This window comes from Anomaloglossus baeobatrachus, chromosome 2 (assembly GCF_048569485.1).
Source record: "Anomaloglossus baeobatrachus isolate aAnoBae1 chromosome 2, aAnoBae1.hap1, whole genome shotgun sequence".
Classification (NCBI taxonomy): Eukaryota; Metazoa; Chordata; class Amphibia; order Anura; family Aromobatidae; genus Anomaloglossus; species Anomaloglossus baeobatrachus.
In genome coordinates, this window is record NC_134354.1 from 344007161 (window position 1) to 344028676 (window position 21516).

At 40.6% G+C, this 21516-nt stretch overlaps 4 non-coding genes across 4 annotated transcripts; all 4 read left to right on the plus strand.

The window, feature by feature from the left end:
- Window positions 1–9870: 9870 nt before the first annotated feature.
- TRNAV-CAC (transfer RNA valine (anticodon CAC)) lies at window positions 9871–9943 on the plus strand. The gene has a single exon. It is a non-coding gene; the product is annotated as a tRNA-Val (tRNA).
- A 1498-nt stretch (window positions 9944–11441) lies between these two features.
- Window positions 11442–11514, plus strand: TRNAV-AAC (transfer RNA valine (anticodon AAC)). Its single transcript has one exon. It is a non-coding gene; the product is annotated as a tRNA-Val (tRNA).
- A 178-nt stretch (window positions 11515–11692) lies between these two features.
- Window positions 11693–11765, plus strand: TRNAV-AAC (transfer RNA valine (anticodon AAC)). The gene has a single exon. It is a non-coding gene; the product is annotated as a tRNA-Val (tRNA).
- A 9258-nt stretch (window positions 11766–21023) lies between these two features.
- On the plus strand, window positions 21024–21096 carry TRNAV-CAC (transfer RNA valine (anticodon CAC)). Its single transcript has one exon. It is a non-coding gene; the product is annotated as a tRNA-Val (tRNA).
- Window positions 21097–21516: the final 420 nt, after the last annotated feature.

Below are 21516 nucleotides of genomic sequence, written 5' to 3' on the forward strand. Positions count from 1 at the left end.
GTGGCATAGAGGTGCTACCCGTTCTTTCTTCCTCTGACATCTCCCCCCAACCTCTTTCAACTGAAATTTGACCAAGGTCTCCCTCATCCGCTGAGTCTTCCATGTCCATGGACAGTTCGTCCTCCATTTCTTCATGTTCTCCTGCACCTCGCTCAACATTTCGCCTGCTACTATGCGCCCTTGTCGATCCCTGTTCCCCATGGTCCCATGCCTGCTGCGTTGGTGATGATGAACATCTGGACCTTGGTGATGTTGTTGTCCCTTGCACATATGAATCCTCCTGTAGTTCCTCCCCTTCATGTTGTCCCACCCCCTGACTCCGAATAGTGTTTAGCGTGTGCTCCAGCATGTAAATGACTGGAATCGTCATGCTGATAATGGCATTGTCAGAGCTAAACATATTCGTCGCCATGTCGAAACTGTGCAGAAGGGTGCATAGGTCCTTGATCTGAGACCACTCCATCAGGGTGATCTGCCCCACCTCTGCATCTCGTTGGCCCAGGCTATACGTCATGACGTATTGCACCAGGGCTCTGCGGTGCTGCCACAGTCGCTGTAACATGTGGAGAGTTGAATTCCAGCGTGTCGCCACATCGCATTTCAGGCGATGAACCGGCAGGCCGAAAGACTTCTGGAGCGATGCAAGTCGCTCAGCTGCGGCGCTTGAACGCCGGAAGTGAGCAGACAGTTTTCGTGCCCTGTTCAGAAGGCCATCTAGGCCGGGATAGTGTGTTAAAAATTGCTGCACGACAAGGTTCAACACGTGAGCCATACAAGGTACGTGTGTCACCTTGCCCAGGCGAAGGGCCGCACCCAGGTTTGCAGCATTGTCGCACACGGCCTTACGAGGCTGCAGGTTGAGTGGAGACAACCATTTATTAAACTCGGACCGCAGAGCTGACCACAACTCCTCAGCTGTGTGACTCTTATTACCAAGACATGTCAAGCTAAAGACCGCCTGATGCCGTTGCGCTCGGCTGCCAGCATAGTAATGAGGCGTGCGTGATTCCTTCTGCGCAGTGAGAACGCTGGTGGCCTGACCAGGCAGGCTTGGGGCGGAGGTGGAGGACCCAGATGAGGTGGAGGATGCAGAAGCTGTGGCGGAACTTGGACAGACAGAGGATTGACACACAAGTCGTGGGGACGGCAAGACTTGTGCAGCAGACCCTTCACCATCTATCACCATAGTTACCCAGTGCCCAGTCAGCGACATGTAACGTCCCTGTCCATGCTTACTGGTCCAAGTATCGGTGGTGAAATGCACCCGTTCACACACAGAGTTTCTCAAGGAAGCGGTGATGTTGTGTGCGACATGCTGGTGTAGCGCGGGCACACCTTTCTTAGAGAAGTAGTGGCGACTAGGCATCTGGTACTGGGGCACAGCGACAGACATAAGGTCTCTAAAATCCTGTGTGTCCACTAGGCGGAAAGGCAGCATTTCGGTAGCCAACAGCTTACAGAGGGATAGAGTCAACCTCTTAGCTTTGTCATGGGTCGGAGGAAGTGGCCTTTTATTTGACCACATCTGAGGGACAGAGATCTGGCTGCTGTGTGTAGACGGTGTTGAGTAGGGTGTCCCTGGAAAAATGCAGGTTTGTGAGGAAAGTGCAGGCGGAGACATGATGTTGCCTTCATCCAACGTTGGTGCTATCGATGTCTGAGAGAGCTGTACACACTCACTTGTTTCCCCTTCCAAACCAACTGACGACCTTACAAGCAAACTGCCTGTTGCGGTTACAGTGGTGGAAGTTTTGCGTGGAAAAACAGGTGTGACAGCTGTCCCCACAGTCCTAGAAGATGAAGAGCGCGCGGATGCACTGGAAGGGGCGGGCGGTGGATGGTTCGCTCCGCTAGCCGGCATTGCAGCACGGTGAGCTTCCCACCGGGAATTATGATATTTATTCATGTGACGATTCATGGAAGAAGTTGTCAAACTGCTGAGGTTTTGACCTCTACTAACAGAATCATGACAAATGTTACATATCACATGAGTTGGGCGATCTTTTTCGATGTGAAAAAAGGCCCAGGCTAGGCAAGGCTTAGAGGCCATGCGACCTGTTGATCCACCCCGAATAATGCTCATAGGCAGAGTGGTGGCTGAGGATGCAGTTGTAGACGTGCTACCAGTGCTCCGACTCTGTCCAGGAAGGCGCAAGGTAACTTCGTCGTCGGTTGCATCCTCCTCCACCGCCTCTGTTGACCTCCTCGAGTGCCTGACTGGGGGTTGACAGTAGGTGGGATCTAGAACGTCATCATCAATTGTTGTGTTCGCACTCCCCTCCCCCTCAGACCGAGCCTCTTCTTGCCCTGACCGAATATTTAAGTTGTCATCCCAATCGGGTATCTGCGTCTCATCTTCATCAGTATGTTCCTCATTGTCTATAACCACAGGTGTTACAGTTTGTGACAAAGGGTCAACATTATGCTCAGAAACTTGGTCCTCACGGCCTGAATCTGAGTCACAAAGGTTCTGGGCATCACTGCAGACCATTTCCTGTTCTGTACTCACTGTAGCTTGGGAGCAGACCTCTGATTCCCAGGCTATAGTGTGACTGAACAGCTCTGCAGACTCAGCCATCTCAGTTCCACCATACTGTGCAGGGCTGATGGAGACTTCAGAGCTGGGAGAAATCAAGTGTGATTGGGATGACAATTCAGAGGAATGGTGTTTTTTGGATGCGGTACTTGAAGTGGCTGAGAGGGCACTTGTTGGACCACTTGAGATCCATTCAAGCATTTTCCTTTTTTGCCCATCATCTACCTTTGTTCCTCTTGTTCGTGTCCGTAAAAAAGGGAGCACATCGGATTGTCCACAATAAGTAGTAGACATCTTACTTTTGCTAGTAGATGGTCTATCTTCAGCAGATGATAATGGAGCTTTGGCACCTTCCCCACTGACAAAACCTTTTTTGCCTTTTCCACCACGCCTCTTCCCCTTTCCACCAGCATCTGTCATTTTGCCACTCATGTTGATTGCGACAAGATTGTGGACTGAAAATGTGGTAGTAAAAATTGAGAGGTGGTGAAGATTGCAGTGGTGGTCTAGCTTTACTAACAGCAGAATAATAAAGAATAAATATCCCTGACAATGTAACTTAGTTATAATTCGTTGGAGTGTGCAACGCAGGCAGATGCGCTCTGCAAATGTCTTGGCACTAGTAGGACTATAGCAAAGTCCAATAGCCACGTATAGGATGCCACTAAAAAACACTTAGTGTGTGCAAGTATAATGGCTTAGTTATAATTAGTTGGAGTGTGCAACGCAGGCAGATGCGCTCTGCAAATGTCTTGGCACTAGTGGGACTATAGCAAAGTCCAATAGCCACGTATAGGATGCCACTAGGTACACTGAGTGTTTGCTAGTAAAATTGCTTAGTTTAAAAAAGTTGTAGTGTGCAATGCAGGCAGACGTGCTCTGCAAATGTCTTTGCACTAGTGGGACTATAGCAAAGTCCAATAGCCACGTATAGGATGCCACTAGGTACACTGAGTTTGTGCTAGTATAATGGCTTAGTTATAATTAGTTGGAGTGTGCAACGCAGGCAGACGTGCTGCAAATGTCTTGGCACTAGTGGGACTATAGCAAAGTCCAATAGCCACGTATAGGATGCCACTAGGTACACTGAGTGTGTGCTAGTATAATGGCTTAGTTATAATTAGTTGGAGTGTGCAACGCAGGCAGACGTGCTGCAAATGTCTTGGCACTAGTGGGACTATAGCAAAGTCCAATAGCCACGTATAGGATGCCACTAGGTACACTGAGTGTGTGCTAGTATAATGGCTTAGTTATAATTAGTTGGAGTGTGCAACGCAGGCAGACGTGCTGCAAATGTCTTGGCACTAGTGGGACTATAGCAAAGTCCAATAGCCACGTATAGGATGCCACTAGGTACACTGAGTGTGTGCTAGTATAATGGCTTAGTTATAATTAGTTGGAGTGTGCAACGCAGGCAGACGTGCTGCAAATGTCTTGGCACTAGTGGGACTATAGCAAAGTCCAATATCCACGTATAGGATGCCACTAGGTTCACTGAGTGTGTGCTAGTATAATGGCTTAGTTATAATTAGTTGGAGTGTGCAACGCAGGCAGATGCGCTCTGCAAATGTCTTGGCACTAGTAGGACTATAGCAAAGTCCAATAGCCACGTATAGGATGCCACTAAAAAACACTTAGTGTGTGCAAGTATAATGGCTTAGTTATAATTAGTTGGAGTGTGCAACGCAGGCAGATGCGCTCTGCAAATGTCTTGGCACTAGTGGGACTATAGCAAAGTCCAATAGCCACGTATAGGATGCCACTAGGTACACTGAGTGTTTGCTAGTAAAATTGCTTAGTTTAAAAAAGTTGTAGTGTGCAATGCAGGCAGACGTGCTCTGCAAATGTCTTTGCACTAGTGGGACTATAGCAAAGTCCAATAGCCACGTATAGGATGCCACTAGGTACACTGAGTGTTTGCTAGTAAAATTGCTTAGTTTAAAAAACTTGGAGTGTGCAATGCAGGCAGATATGCTCTGCTAATGTCTTTGCACTAGTGGGACTATAGCAAAGTCCAATAGCCACGTATAGGATGCCACTAGGTACACTGAGTGTGTGCTAGTATAATGGCTTAGTTATAATTCGTTGGAGTGTGCAACGCAGGCAGATGCGCTCTGCAAATGTCTTGGCACTAGTGGGACTATAGCAAAGTCCAATAGCCACGTATAGGATGCCACTAGGTACACTGAGTGTTTGCTAGTAAAATTGCTTAGTTTAAAAAAGTTGTAGTGTGCAATGCAGGCAGACGTGCTCTGCAAATGTCTTTGCACTAGTGGGACTATAGCAAAGTCCAATAGCCACGTATAGGATGCCACTAGGTACACTGAGTGTTTGCTAGTAAAATTGCTTAGTTTAAAAAACTTGGAGTGTGCAATGCAGGCAGATGTGCTCTGCTAATGTCTTTGCACTAGTGGGACTATAGCAAAGTCCAATAGCCACGTATAGGATGCCACTAGGTACACTGAGTGTGTGCTAGTATAATGGCTTAGTTATAATTCGTTGGAGTGTGCAACGCAGGCAGATGCGCTCTGCAAATGTCTTGGCACTAGTGGGACTATAGCAAAGTCCAATAGCCACGTATAGGATGCCACTAGGTACACTGAGTGTTTGCTAGTAAAATTGCTTAGTTTAAAAAAGTTGTAGTGTGCAATGCAGGCAGACGTGCTCTGCAAATGTCTTTGCACTAGTGGGACTATAGCAAAGTCCAATAGCCACGTATAGGATGCCACTAGGTACACTGAGTGTTTGCTAGTAAAATTGCTTAGTTTAAAAAACTTGGAGTGTGCAATGCAGGCAGATGTGCTCTGCTAATGTCTTTGCACTAGTGGGACTATAGCAAAGTCCAATAGCCACGTATAGGATGCCACTAGGTACACTGAGTGTGTGCTAGTATAATGGCTTAGTTATAATTAGTTGGAGTGTGCAACGCAGGCAGACGTGCTGCAAATGTCTTGGCACTAGTGGGACTATAGCAAAGTCCAATAGCCACGTATAGGATGCCACTAGGTACACTGAGTGTGTGCTAGTATAATGGCTTAGTTATAATTAGTTGGAGTGTGCAACGCAGGCAGACGTGCTGCAAATGTCTTGGCACTAGTGGGACTATAGCAAAGTCCAATAGCCACGTATAGGATGCCACTAGGTACACTGAGTGTGTGCTAGTATAATGGCTTAGTTATAATTAGTTGGAGTGTGCAACGCAGGCAGACGTGCTGCAAATGTCTTGGCACTAGTGGGACTATAGCAAAGTCCAATAGCCACGTATAGGATGCCACTAGGTACACTGAGTGTGTGCTAGTATAATGGCTTAGTTATAATTAGTTGGAGTGTGCAACGCAGGCAGACGTGCTGCAAATGTCTTGGCACTAGTGGGACTATAGCAAAGTCCAATAGCCACGTATAGGATGCCACTAAAAAACACTTAGTGTGTGCAAGTATAATGGCTTAGTTATAATTAGTTGGAGTGTGCAACGCAGGCAGATGCGCTCTGCAAATGTCTTGGCACTAGTGGGACTATAGCAAAGTCCAATAGCCACGTATAGGATGCCACTAGGTACACTGAGTGTTTGCTAGTAAAATTGCTTAGTTTAAAAAAGTTGTAGTGTGCAATGCAAGCAGACGTGCTCTGCAAATGTCTTTGCACTAGTGGGACTATAGCAAAGTCCAATAGCCACGTATAGGATGCCACTAGGTACACTGAGTGTTTGCTAGTAAAATTGCTTAGTTTAAAAAACTTGGAGTGTGCAATGCAGGCAGATGTGCTCTGCTAATGTCTTTGCACTAGTGGGACTATAGCAAAGTCCAATAGCCACGTATAGGATGCCACTAGGTACACTGAGTGTGTGCTAGTATAATGGCTTAGTTATAATTCGTTGGAGTGTGCAACGCAGGCAGATGCGCTCTGCAAATGTCTTGGCACTAGTGGGACTATAGCAAAGTCCAATAGCCACGTATAGGATGCCACTAGGTACACTGAGTGTTTGCTAGTAAAATTGCTTAGTTTAAAAAAGTTGTAGTGTGCAATGCAGGCAGACGTGCTCTGCAAATGTCTTTGCACTAGTGGGACTATAGCAAAGTCCAATAGCCACGTATAGGATGCCACTAGGTACACTGAGTGTTTGCTAGTAAAATTGCTTAGTTTAAAAAACTTGGAGTGTGCAATGCAGGCAGATGTGCTCTGCTAATGTCTTTGCACTAGTGGGACTATAGCAAAGTCCAATAGCCACGTATAGGATGCCACTAGGTACACTGAGTGTGTGCTAGTATAATGGCTTAGTTATAATTCGTTGGAGTGTGCAACGCAGGCAGATGCGCTCTGCAAATGTCTTGGCACTAGTGGGACTATAGCAAAGTCCAATAGCCACGTATAGGATGCCACTAGGTACACTGAGTGTTTGCTAGTAAAATTGCTTAGTTTAAAAAAGTTGTAGTGTGCAATGCAGGCAGACGTGCTCTGCAAATGTCTTTGCACTAGTGGGACTATAGCAAAGTCCAATAGCCACGTATAGGATGCCACTAGGTACACTGAGTGTGTGCTAGTATAATGGCTTAGTTATAATTCGTTGGAGTGTGCAACGCAGGTAGATGCGCTCTGCAAATGTCTTGGCACTAGTGGGACTATAGCAAAGTCCAATAGCCACGTATAGGATGCCACTAGGTACACTGAGTGTTTGCTAGTAAAATTGCTTAGTTTAAAAAAGTTGTAGTGTGCAATGCAGGCAGACGTGCTCTGCAAATGTCTTTGCACTAGTGGGACTATAGCAAAGTCCAATAGCCACGTATAGGATGCCACTAGGTACACTGAGTGTGTGCTAGTATAATGGCTTAGTTATAATTAGTTGGAGTGTGCAACGCAGGCAGACGTGCTGCAAATGTCTTGGCACTAGTGGGACTATAGCAAAGTCCAATAGCCACGTATAGGATGCCACTAGGTACACTGAGTGTGTGCTAGTATAATGGCTTAGTTATAATTAGTTGGAGTGTGCAACGCAGGCAGACGTGCTGCAAATGTCTTGGCACTAGTGGGACTATAGCAAAGTCCAATAGCCACGTATAGGATGCCACTAGGTACACTGAGTGTGTGCTAGTATAATGGCTTAGTTATAATTAGTTGGAGTGTGCAACGCAGGCAGACGTGCTGCAAATGTCTTGGCACTAGTGGGACTATAGCAAAGTCCAATAGCCACGTATAGGATGCCACTAGGTACACTGAGTGTGTGCTAGTATAATGGCTTAGTTATAATTAGTTGGAGTGTGCAACGCAGGCAGACGTGCTGCAAATGTCTTGGCACTAGTGGGACTATAGCAAAGTCCAATAGCCACGTATAGGATGCCACTAGGTACACTGAGTGTGTGCTAGTATAATGGCTTAGTTATAATTAGTTGGAGTGTGCAACGCAGGCAGACGTGCTGCAAATGTCTTGGCACTAGTGGGACTATAGCAAAGTCCAATAGCCACGTATAGGATGCCACTAGGTACACTGAGTGTGTGCTAGTATAATGGCTTAGTTATAATTAGTTGGAGTGTGCAACGCAGGCAGACGTGCTGCAAATGTCTTGGCACTAGTGGGACTATAGCAAAGTCCAATAGCCACGTATAGGATGCCACTAGGTACACTGAGTGTGTGCTAGTATAATGGCTTACTTATAATTAGTTGGAGTGTGCAACGCAGGCAGACGTGCTGCAAATGTCTTGGCACTAGTGGGACTATAGCAAAGTCCAATAGCCACGTATAGGATGCCACTAGGTACACTGAGTGTGTGCTAGTATAATGGCTGACCCTGCCGCTTTGAGCCCTTAAAAGGACTGTTAGAATGTGCTCTCCCTAAGCTGTCTAACGCTGTGTATGCAGCGCATACAGCTGTATCGGCTATAGGACTCAGGAGGACGGAGCTGCGACACTGATGTCTGACACCAAAGACGCAGAAGGCAGATAATGGCGTCCTGGAGGAAAATGTCCGGTTTTATAATGCAGGGACATGTGACATGCAGATCCTATCACACATGCCGTTGCTTCTCTGGCTCAAAGTCCACTTAGGTGTGTGTGTGTCTGTGATTGGCTGACATGCTGGCCCGCCCCACAAGACGCGCGCGCTTAGGGAAGGAAGACAAGAAAAAAAAAAAAAAATGGCGATCGCCATTATAGAAACAGCAGTGATCTGAAGGCGCTGTTCACGCACACTATACACTGAAATGTGATAATAGTTTGATTCACAGAGTGACTTACACTATTACAGCAGAAACCAAGCTAGGATTTAGCTGTTTTTTGGCTGCTAGAACCGTTCTCGAACGTTTCTAGAACTATCGAGCTTTTGCAAAAAGCTCGAGTTCTAGTTCGATCTAGAACATGCCCCAAAATCACTCGAGCCGCGAACTGGAGAACCACGAACCACGAACCGCGCTCAACTCTAGTACTGGGTTTAATCCCCAGTAAAACCAGTCTGTTCTTGGTGTTGAAATAATACCCTATCCAACTGCAATACATGAAGTTCTTGGCTTTGTTGCCGAATGACGGGATGTTTTAGCTTCCATAACCAACAGAACTACGAATTTTTTTTTTTTTTCCTGGCAGTCAAATTTCGTCTCTAATTGCCATTACTTTGCAGGAATCACAGGTTTTAAAGTGTGGTGGTCATCAAGTCTGCTTCATAAGTAGAACGTTTTGGGTTCAATACCCAGTGAAACCAATCTGTTTTCGGTGTTGAAGTAATTTCCTATCAACCTGTAAAGTATGAAATTCTTGGTTTCGTTGCCAAATGACAATACATTTTGGCTTCTATCACAAGGAGAACTACGATTTTGGGTTTCTTTTTTATTGAACATTTTAGCAGAAAACATAATCCCATATTATAACAATCCTGTTTGTTTCAAAATTTATAGTTCCCATAAATACAAAAGCAAACTATTAAACTGTGTAGCAAAAAGTAACACATTCAATGTAATCTTCAATTTAAGCAATATCCCTTTGTAGGAATAAAACTGGTAAAATATGTAATAAAAATTGTAAATGTTTCATTACCAAAAACACTTTTCTTCAGCAATAAAAAGGCCCCATCAGTTACAATTCTGCTCTGCTTGCCAATACACAGTAACTTTCCAGAAGGTTTCATAGTGTAGTAGTCATTACATCTGCTTAACACTGGTTCAATCCCCAGTAAAAGCAATCTGTTCTTGGTGTTGAAATAATACCCTATCAAACTACAATATATGAAGTTCTTGGCTTTGTTGCCGAATGATGGGATGTTTTGGCTTCCATCACCAACAGAACTAATAATTTTTTTCCCCTGGCGGTCAAAACTCGTTTTCAATTGCCATTGCTTTGCAGGATTTCACAGGTTTCATAGTGTAGTGGTCATCACGTCTGCTTCACACGCAGAAGGTCCTGGGTTCAATCCCCAGTGAAACCAATCCGTTTTCGCTGTTGAAGTAATTTGCTATCAACAGGATTTCACAGGTTTCATAGTGTATTGGTCATCACGTCTGCTTAACACGCAGAAGGTCCTGGGTTTAATCCCCAGTAAAACCAGTCTGTTCTTGGTGTTGAAATAATACCCTATCCAACTGCAATACATGAAGTTCTTGGCTTTGTTGCCGAATGATGGGATGTTTTAGCTTCCATAACCAACAGAACTACGAATTTTTTTTTTTCCTGGCAGTCAAATTTCGTCTCTAATTGCCATTACTTTGCAAGAATCACAGGTTTTAAAGTGTGGTGGTCATCAAGTCTGCTTCATATGCAGAACGTTCTGGGTTCAATACCCAGTGAAACCAATCTGTTTTCGGAGTTGAAGTAATTTCCTATCAACCTGTAAAGTATGAAATTCTTGGTTTCGTTGCCAAATGACTATACATTTTGGCTTCTATCACAAGGAGAACTACGATTTGGGGTTTCTTTTTTATTGAACATTTTAGCAGAAAACATAATCCCATATTATAACAATCCTGTTTGTTTCAAAATTTATAGTTCCCATAAATACAAAAGCAAACGATTAAACTGTGTAGAAAAAAGTAACACATTCAATGTAAACTTCAATTTAAGCAATATCCCTTTGTAGGAATAAAACTGGTAAAATATGTAATAAAAATTGGAAATGTTTCATTACCAAAAACACTTTTCTTCAGCAATAAAAAGGCCCCATCAGTTACAATTCTGCTCTGCTTGCCAATACACAGTAACGTTCCAGAAGGTTTCATAGTGTAGTAGTCATCACGTCTGCTTAACACTGGTTCAATCCCCAGTAAAAGCAATCTGTTCTTGGTGTTGAAATAATACCCTATCAAGCTACAATATATGAAGTTCTTGGCTTTGTTGCCGAATGATGGGATGTTTTGGCTTCCATCACCAACAGAACTAATAATTTTTTCCCCTGGCGGTCAAAACTCGTTTTCAATTGCCATTGCTTTGCAGGATTTCACAGGTTTCATAGTGTAGTGGTCATTGCGTCTGCTTCACACGCAGAAGGTTCTGGGTTCAATCCCCAGTGAAACCAATCCGTTTTCGCTGTTGAAGTAATTTGCTATCAACCTGTAATATATAAAATTCTTGGTTTCGTTGCCAAATGACAATACATTTTGGCTTCCATCACAAAGAGAACTACTATTTTGGGTTTCTTTTTTATTGTCCATTTTAGCAGAAAACATAATCCCATATTATAAAAATCCTGTTTGTTTAAAAATATATAGTTCCCATAAATACAAAAGCAAACGACTAAACTGTGTAGAAAAAAGTAACACATTCAATGTAAACTTCAATTTAAGCAATATCCCTTTGTAGGAATAAAACTGGTAAAATATGTAATAAAAATTGTAAATGTTTCATTACCAAAAATACTTTCCTTCAGCAATAAAAAGGCCCCGTCAGTCACAATTCTGCTCTGCTAGCCAATACACAGTAACTTTTCAGCAGGTTTCATAGTGTAGTGGTCATCACGTCTGCTTAACACGCAGAAGGTCCTGGGTTCAATCCCCAGTGAAACCAATCTCTTCTTGGTGTTGAAATAATACCCTATCCAACTACAATATATGGATTTCTTGGCTTTGTTGCCGAATAACAGGATGTTTTGTTTTCCATCACCAACAGAACTTTGAATTTTTTTTTTTTTTTCCCTGGCGGTCAAAACTCGTCTCCAATTGCCATTGCTTTGCAGGATTTCACAGGTTTCATAGTGTAGTGGTTATCACGTCTGCTTAACACGCGGAAGGTCCTGGGTTCAATCCCCAGTGAAACCAGTCTCTTCTTGGCGTTTAAATAATACCCTATCCAACTGCAATACATGAAGTTCTTAACTTTGTTGCCGAATGACGGGATGTCTTAGCTTCCATAACCAACGGAACTACGAATTTTTTTTTTTTCATTGCAGTCAAATTTCGTCTCTAATTGCCATTACTTTGCAGGAATCACAGGTTTTAAAGTGTGGTGGTCATCAAGTCTGCTTCATATGCAGAACGTTCTGGGTTCAATACTCAGTGAAACCAATCTGTTTTCGGTGTTGAAGTAATTTCCTATCAACCTGTAAAGTATGAAATTCTTGGTTTTGTTGCCAAATGACAATACATTTTGGCTTCTATCACAAGGAGAACTACGATTTTGGGTTTCTTTTTTATTGAACATTTTAGCAGAAAACATAATCCCATATTATAACAATCCTGTTTGTTTGAAAATTTATAGTTCCCATAAATACAAAAGCAAACGATTAAACTGTGTAGAAAAAAGTAACACATTCAATGTAAACTTCAATTTAAGCAATATCCCTTTGTAGGAATAAAACTGGTAAAATATGTAATAAAAATTGTAAATGTTTCATTACCAAAAACACTTTTCTTCAGCAATAAAAAGGCCCCATCAGTTACAATTCTGCTCTGCTTGCCAATACACAGTAACTTTCCAGAAGGTTTCATAGTGTAGTAGTCATTACATCTGCTTAACACTGGTTCAATCCCCAGTAAAAGCAATCTGTTCTTGGTGTTGAAATAATACCCTATCAAACTACAATATATGAAGTTCTTAGCTTTGTTGCCGAATGATGGGATGTTTTGGCTTCCATCACCAACAGAACTAATAATTTTTTTCCCCTGGCTGTCAAAACTCGTTTTCAATTGCCATTGCTTTGCAGGATGTCACAGGTTTCATAGTGTAATGGTCATCACGTCTGCTTCACACGCATAAGGTCCTGGGTTCAATCTTTTTTATTGAACATTTTAGCAGAAAACAAAATCCCATATTATAACAATCCTGTTTGTTTCAAAATGTATAGTTCCCATAAATACAAAAGCAAACGATTAAACTGTGTAGAAAAAAGTAACACATTCAATGTAATCTTCAATTTAAGCAATATCCCTTTGTAGGAATAAAACTGGTAAAATATGTAATAAAAATTGTAAATGTTTCATTACCAAAAACACTTTTCTTCAGCAATAAAAAGGCCCCATCAGTTACAATTCTGCTCTGCTTGCCAATACACAGTAACTTTCCAGAAGGTTTCATAGTGTAGTAGTCATTACATCTGCTTAACACTGGTTCAATCCCCAGTAAAAGCAATCTGTTCTCGGTGTTGAAATAATACCCTAACAAACTACAATATATGAAGTTCTTGGCTTTGTTGCCGAATGATGGGATGTTTTGGCTTCCATCACCAACAGAACTAATAATTTTTTTCCCCTGGCGGTCAAAACTCGTTTTCAATTGCCATTGCTTTGCAGGATATCACATGTTTCATAGTATAGTGGTCATCACGTCTGCTTCACACGCAGAAGGTCCTGGGTTCAATCCCCAGTGAAACCAATCTGTTTTCGCTGTTGAAGTAATTTGCTATCAACAGGATTTCACAGGTTTTATAGTGTAGTGGTCATCACGTCTGCTTAACACGCAGAAGGTCCTGGGTTTAATCCCAGGTAAAAACCAGTCTGTTCTTGGTGTTGAAATAATACCCTATCCAACTGCAATACAAGAAGTTCTTGGCTTTGTTGCCAAATGACGGGATGTTTTAGCTTCCATAACCAACAGAACTACGAATTTTTTTTTTTCCTGGCAGTCAAATTTCGTCTCTAATTGCCATTACTTTGCAGGAATCACCAGTTTTAATGTGTGGTGGTCATCAAGTTTGCTTCATATGCAGAACGTTCTGGGTTCAATACCCAGTGAAACCAATCTGTTTTCGGTGTTATAGTAATTTCCTATTAACCTGTAAAGTATGAAATTCTTGGTTTCGTTGCCAAATGACAATACATTTTGGCTTCTATCACAAGGAGAACTACGCTTTTGGGTTTCTTTTTTATTGAACATTTTAGCAGAAAACATAATCCCATAATATAACAATCCTGTTTGTTTCAAAATTTATAGTTCCCATAAATACAAAAGCAAACGATTATACTGTGTAGAAAAAAGTAACACATTCAATGTAAACTTCAATTTAAGCAATATCCCTTTGTAGGAATAAAACTGGTAAAATATGTAATAAAAATTGTAAATGTTTCATTACCAAAAACACTTTTCTTCAGCAATAAAAAGGCCCCATCAGTTACAATTCTGCTCTGCTTGCCAATACACAGTAACTTTCCAGAAGGTTTCATAGTGTAGTAGTCATCACGTTTGCTTAACACTGGTTCAATCCCCAGTAAAAGCAATCTGTTCTTGGTGTTGAAATAATACCCTATCAAACTACAATATATGAAGTTCTTGGCTTTGTTGCCGAATGATGGGATGTTTTGGCTTCCATCACCAACAGAACTAATAATTTTTTTCCCCTGACGGTCAAAACTCGTTTTCAATTGCCATTGCTTTGCAGGATGTCACAGGTTTCATAGTGTAGTGGTCATCACGTCTGCTTCACACGCATAAGGTCCTTGGTTCAATCTTTTTTATTGAACATTTTAGCAGAAAACATAATCCCATATTATAACAATCCTGTTTGTTTCAAAATTTATAGTTCCCATAAATACAAAAGCAAACGATTAAACTGTGTAGAAAAAAGTAACACATTCAATGTAATCTTCAATTTAAGCAATATCCCTTTGTAGGAATAAAACTGGTAAAATATTTAATAAAAATTGTAAATGTTTCATTACCAAAAACACTTTTCTTCAGCAATAAAAAGGCCCCGTCAGTTACAATTCTGCTCTGCTTGCCAATACATAGTAACTTTCCAGAAGGTTTCGTAGTGTAGTAGTCATCACGTCTGCTTAACACTGGTTCAATCCCCAGTAAAAGCAATCTGTTCTCGGTGTTGAAATAATACCCTATCAAACTACAATTTATGAAGTTCTTGGCTTTGTTGCCGAATGATGGGATGTTTTGGCTTCCATCACCAACAGAACTAATAATTTTTTTCCCCTGGCGGTCAAAACTCGTTTTCAATTGCCATTGCTTTGCAGGATTTCACATGTTTCATAGTATAGTGGTCATCACGTCTGCTTCACACGCAGAAGGTCCTGGGTTCAATCCCCAGTGAAACCAATCTGTTTTCGCTGTTGAAGTAATTTGCTATCAACAGGATTTCACAGGTTTTATAGTGTAGTGGTCATCACGTCTGCTTAACACGCAGAAGGTCCTGGGTTTAATCCCAGGTAAAAACCAGTCTGTTCTTGGTGTTGAAATAATACCCTATCCAACTGCAATACAAGAAGTTCTTGGCTTTGTTGCCAAATGACGGGATGTTTTAGCTTCCATAACCAACAGAACTACGAATTTTTTTTTTCCTGGCAGTCAAATTTCGTCTCTAATTGCCATTACTTTGCAGGAATCACCAGTTTTAATGTGTGGTGGTCATCAAGTTTGCTTCATATGCAGAACGTTCTGGGTTCAATACCCAGTGAAACCAATCTGTTTTCGGTGTTATAGTAATTTCCTATTAACCTGTAAAGTATGAAATTCTTGGTTTCGTTGCCAAATGACAATACATTTTGGCTTCTATCACAAGGAGAACTACGCTTTTGGGTTTCTTTTTTATTGAACATTTTAGCAGAAAACATAATCCCATAATATAACAATCCTGTTTGTTTCAAAATTTATAGTTCCCATAAATACAAAAGCAAACGATTATACTGTGTAGAAAAAAGTAACACATTCAATGTAAACTTCAATTTAAGCAATATCCCTTTGTAGGAATAAAACTGGTAAAATATGTAATAAAAATTGTAAATGTTTCATTACCAAAAACACTTTTCTTCAGCAATAAAAAGGCCCCATCAGTTACAATTGTGCTCTGCTTGCCAATACATAGTAACTTTCCAGAAGGTTTCGTAGTGTAGTAGTCATCACGTCTGCTTAACACTGGTTCAATCCCCAGTAAAAGCAATCTGTTCTCGGTGTTGAAATAATACCCTATCAAACTACAATTTATGAAGTTCTTGGCTTTGTTGCCGAATGATGGGATGTTTTGGCTTCCATCACCAACAGAACTAATAATTTTTTTCCCCTGGCGGTCAAAACTCGTTTTCAATTGCCATTGCTTTGCAGGATTTCACATGTTTCATAGTATAGTGGTCATCACGTCTGCTTCACACGCAGAAGGTCCTGGGTTCAATCCCCAGTGAAACCAATCTGTTTTCGCTGTTGAAGTAATTTGCTATCAACAGGATTTCACAGGTTTTATAGTGTAGTGGTCATCACGTCTGCTTAACACGCAGAAGGTCCTGGGTTTAATCCCAGGTAAAAACCAGTCTTTTCTTGGTGTTGAAATAATACCCTATCCAACTGCAATACAAGAAGTTCTTGGCTTTGTTGCCAAATGACGGGATGTTTTAGCTTCCATAACCAACAGAACTACGAATTTTTTTTTTCCTGGCAGTCAAATTTCGTCTCTAATTGCCATTACTTTGCAGGAATCACCAGTTTTAATGTGTGGTGGTCATCAAGTTTGCTTCATATGCAGAACGTTCTGGGTTCAATACCCAGTGAAACCAATCTGTTTTCGGTGTTATAGTAATTTCCTATTAACCTGTAAAGTATGAAATTCTTGGTTTCGTTGCCAAATGACAATACATTTTGGCTTCTATCACAAGGAGAACTACGCTTTTGGGTTTCTTTTTTATTGAACATTTTAGCAGAAAACATAATCCCATAATATAACAATCCTGTTTGTTTAAAAATATATAGTTCCCATAAATACAAAAGCAAACGACTAAACTGTGTAGAAAAAAGTAAAACATTCAATGTAAACTTCAATTTAAGCAATATCCCTTTGTAGGTATAAAACTGGTAAAATATGTAATAAAAATTGTAAATGTTTCATTACCAAAAATACTTTCCTTCAGCAATAAAAAGGCCCTGTCAGTCACAATTCTGCTCTGCTAGCCAATACACAGTAACTTTTCATCAGGATTCATAGTGTAGTGGTCATCATGTCTGCTTAACACGTAGAAGGTCATCACGTCTGCTTAACACGCAGAAGGTCCTGGGTTTAATCCCCAGTGAAACCAATCTCTTCTTGGTGTTGAAATAATACCCTATCCAACTACAATATATGAATTTCTTGGCTTTGTTGCCGAATAACAGGATGTTTTGTCTTCCATCACCAACAGAACTTTGAATTTTTTTTTTTTTCCCTGGCGGTCAAAACTCGTCTCCAATTGCCATTGCTTTGCAGGATTTCACAGGTTTCATAGTGTAGTGGTTATCATGTCTGCGTAACACGCAGAAGGTCCTGGGTTCAATCCCCAGTGAAACCAGTCTCTTCTTGGTGTTGAAATAATACCCTATCCAACTGCAATACATGAAGTTCTAGGCTTTGTTGCCGAATGACGGGATGTTTTAGCTTCCATAACCAAAGGAACTACGAATTATTTTTTTTTCCTGGCAGTCAAATTTCGTCTCTAATTGCCATTACTTTGCAGGAATCACAGGTTTTAAAGTGTGGTGGTCATCAAGTCTGCTTCATATGCAGAACGTTCTGGGTTCAATCCCCAGTGAAACCAATCTGTTTTCGCTGTTGAAGTAATTTGCTATCAACCTGTAATATATAAAATTCTTGGTTTCGTTGCCAAATGACAATACATTTTGGCTTCCATCACAAAGAGTACTATTTTGGGTTTCTTTTTTATTGAACATTTTAGCAGAAAACATAATCCCATATTATAAAAATCCTGTTTGTTTAAAAATATATAGTTCCCATAAATACAAAAGCAAACGACTAAACTGTGTAGAAAAAAGTAACACATTCAATGTAAACTTCAATTTAAGCAATATCCCTTTGTAGGAATAAAACTGGTAAAATATGTAATAAAAATTGTAAATGTTTCATTACCAAAAATACTTTCCTTCAGCAATAAAAAGGCCCTGTCAGTCACAATTCTGCTCTGCTAGCCAATACACAGTAACTTTTCATCAGGATTCATAGTGTAGTGGTCAACATGTCTGCTTAACACGTAGAAGGTCATCACGTCTGCTTAACACGCAGAAGGTCCTGGGTTTAATCCCTAGTAAAACCAGTCTGTTCTTGGTGTTGAAATAATACCCTATCCAACTGCAATACATGAAGTTCTTGGCTTTGTTGCCGAATGACGGGATGTTTTAGCTTCCATAACCAACAGAACTACGAATTTTTTTTTTTTCCTGGCAGTCAAATTTCGTCTCTAATTGCCATTACTTTGCAGGAATCACAGGTTTTAAAGTGTGGTGGTCATCAAGTCTGCTTCATATGCAGAACGTTCTGGGTTCAATACCCAGTGAAACCAATCTGTTTTCGGTGTTGAAGTAATTTCCTATTAACCTGTAAAGTATGAAATTCTTGGTTTCGTTGCCAAATGACAATACATTTTGGCTTCTATCACAAGGAGAACTACGATTTTGGGTTTCTTTTCTATTGAACATTTTAGCAGAAAACATAATCCCATATTATAACAATCCTGTTTGTTTCAAAATTTATAGTTCCCATAAATACAAAAGCAAACGATTAAACTGTGTAGAAAAAAGTAACACATTCAATGTAAACTTCAATTTAAGCAATATCCCTTTGTAGGAATAAAACTGGTAAAATATGTAATAAAAATTGGAAATGTTTCATTACCAAAAACACTTTTCTTCAGCAATAAAAAGGCCCCATCAGTTACAATTCTGCTCTGCTTGCCAATACACAGTTACTTTCCAGAAGGTTTCATAGTGTAGTAGTCATCACGTCTGCTTAACACTGGTTCAATCCCCAGTAAAAGCAATCTGTTCTTGGTGTTGAAATAATATCCTATCAAACTACAATATATGAAGTTCTTGGCTTTGTTGCCGAATGATGGGATGTTTTGGCTTCCATCACCAACAGAACTAATAATTTTTTTCCCCTGGCGGTCAAAACTCGTTTTCAATTGCCATTGCTTTGCAGGATTTCACAGGTTTCATAGTGTAGTGGTCATCATGTCTGCTTCACACGCAGAAGGTCCTGGGTTCAATCCCCAGTGAAACCAATCCATTTTCGCTGTTGAAGTAATTTGCTATCAACAGGATTTCACAGGTTTCATAGTGTAGTGGTCATCACGTCTGCTTAACACGCAGAAGGTCCTGCGTTTAATCCCCAGTAAAAACCAGTCTGTTCTTGGTGTTGAAATAATACCCTATCCAACTGCAATACATGAAGTTCTTGGCTTTGTTGCCGAATGACGGGATGTTTTAGCTTCCATAACCAACAGAACTACGAATTTTTTTTTTTTCCTGGCAGTCAAATTTCGTCTCTAATTGCCATTACTTTGCAGGAATCACCGGTTTTAAAGTGTGGTGGTCATCAAGTTTGCTTCATATGCAGAACGTTCTGGGTTCAATACCCAGTGAAACCAATCTGTTTTCGGTGTTGAAGTAATTTCCTATTAACCTGTAAAGTAGGAAATTCTTGGTTTCGTTGCCAAATGACAATACATTTTGGCTTCTATCACAAGGAGAACTACGATTTTGGGTTTCTTTTTTATTGAACATTTTAGCAGAAAACATAATCCCATATTATAACAATCCTGTTTGTTTCAAAATTTATAGTTCCCATAAATACAAAAGCAAACGATTAAACTGTGTAGAAAAAAGTAACATATTCAATGTAATCTTCAATTTAAGCAATATCCCTTTGTAGGAATAAAACTGGTATATATGTAATAAAAATTGTAAATGTTTCATTACCAAAAACACTTTTCTTCAGCAATAAAAAGGCCCCATCAGTTACAATTCTTCTCTGTTTGCCAATACACAGTAACTTTCCAGAAGGTTTCATAGTGTAGTAGTCATCACGTCTGCTTAACACTGGTTCAATCCCCAGTAAAAGCAATCTGTTCTTGGTGTTGAAATAATACCCTATCAAACTACAATATATGAAGTTCTTGGCTTTGTTGCCGAATGATGGGATGTTTTGGCTTCCATCACCAACAGAACTAATAATTTTTTTCCCCTGGCGGTCAAAACTCATTTTCAATTGCCATTGCTTTGCAGGATTTCACAGGTTTAATAGTGTAGTGGTCATCACGTCTGCTTCACACGCAGAAGGTCCTTGGTTCAATCCCCAGTGAAACCAATCCGTTTTCGCTGTTGAAGTAATTTGCTATCAACAGGATTTCACAGGTTTCATAGTGTAGTGGTCATCACGTCTGCTTAACACGCAGAAGGTCCTGGGTTTAATCCCCAGTAAAACCAATCTGTTCTTGGTGTTGAAATAATACCCTATCCAACTGCAATACATGAAGTTCTTGGCTTTGTTGCCGAATGACGGGATGTTTTAGCTTCCATAACCAACAGAACTACGAATTTATTTTTTTTCCTGGCAGTCAAATTTCGTCTCTAATTGCCATTACTTTGCAGGAATCACAGGTTTTAAAGTGTGGTGGTCATCAAGTCTGCTTCATATGCAGAACGTTCTGGGTTCAATACCCAGTGAAACCGATCTGTTTTCGGTGTTGAAGTAATTTCCTATTAACCTGTAAAGTATGAAATTCTTGGTTTCGTTGCCAAATGACAATACATTTTGGCTTCTATCACAAGGAGAACTACGATTTTGGGTTTCTTTTTTATTGAACATTTTACCAGAAAACATAATCCCATATTATAACAATCCTGTTTGTTTCAAAATTTATAGTTCCCATAAATACAAAAGCAAACGATTAAACTGTGTAGAAAAAAGTAACACATTCAATGTAAACTTCAATTTAAGCAATATCCCTTTGTAGGAATAAAACTGGTAAAATATGTAATAAAAATTGTAAATGTTTCATTACCAAAAACACTTTTCTTCAGCAATAAAAAGGCCCCATCAGTTACAATTCTGCTCTGCTTGCCAATACACAGTAACTTTCCAGAAGGTTTCATAGTGTAGTAGTCATCACGTCTGCTTAACACTGGTTCAATCCCCAGTAAAAGCAATCTGTTCTTGGTGTTGAAATAATACCCTATCAAACTACAATATATGAAGTTCTTGGCTTTGTTGCCGAATGATGGGATGTTTTGGCTTCCATCACCAACAGAACTAATAATTTTTTTCCCCTGGCGGTCAAAACTAATTTTCAATTGCCATTGCTTTGCAAGATTTCACAGGTTTCATAGTGTAGTGGTCATCACGTCTGCTTCACACGCAGAAGGTCCTGGGTTCAATCCCCAGTGAAACCAATCCGTTTTCGCTGTTGAAGTAATTTGCTATCATCAGGATTTCACAGGTTTCATAGTGTAGTGGTCATCACGTCTGCTTTACACGCAGAAGGTCCTGGGTTTAATCGCTAGTAAAAGCAGTCTGTTCTTGGTGTTGAAATAATACCCTATCCAACTGCAATACATGAAGTTTTTGGCTTTGTTGCCGAATGACGGGATGTTTTAGCTTCCATAACCAACAGAACTACGAATTTTTTTTTTTCCTGGCAGTCAAATTTCGTCTCAAATTGCCATTACTTTGCAGGAATCACAGGTTTTAAAGTGTGGTGGTCATCAAGTTTGCTTCATATGCAGAACGTTCTGGGTTCAATACCCAGTGAAACCAATCTGTTTTCGGTGTTGAAGTAATTTCCTATCAACCTGTAAAGTATTAAATTCTTG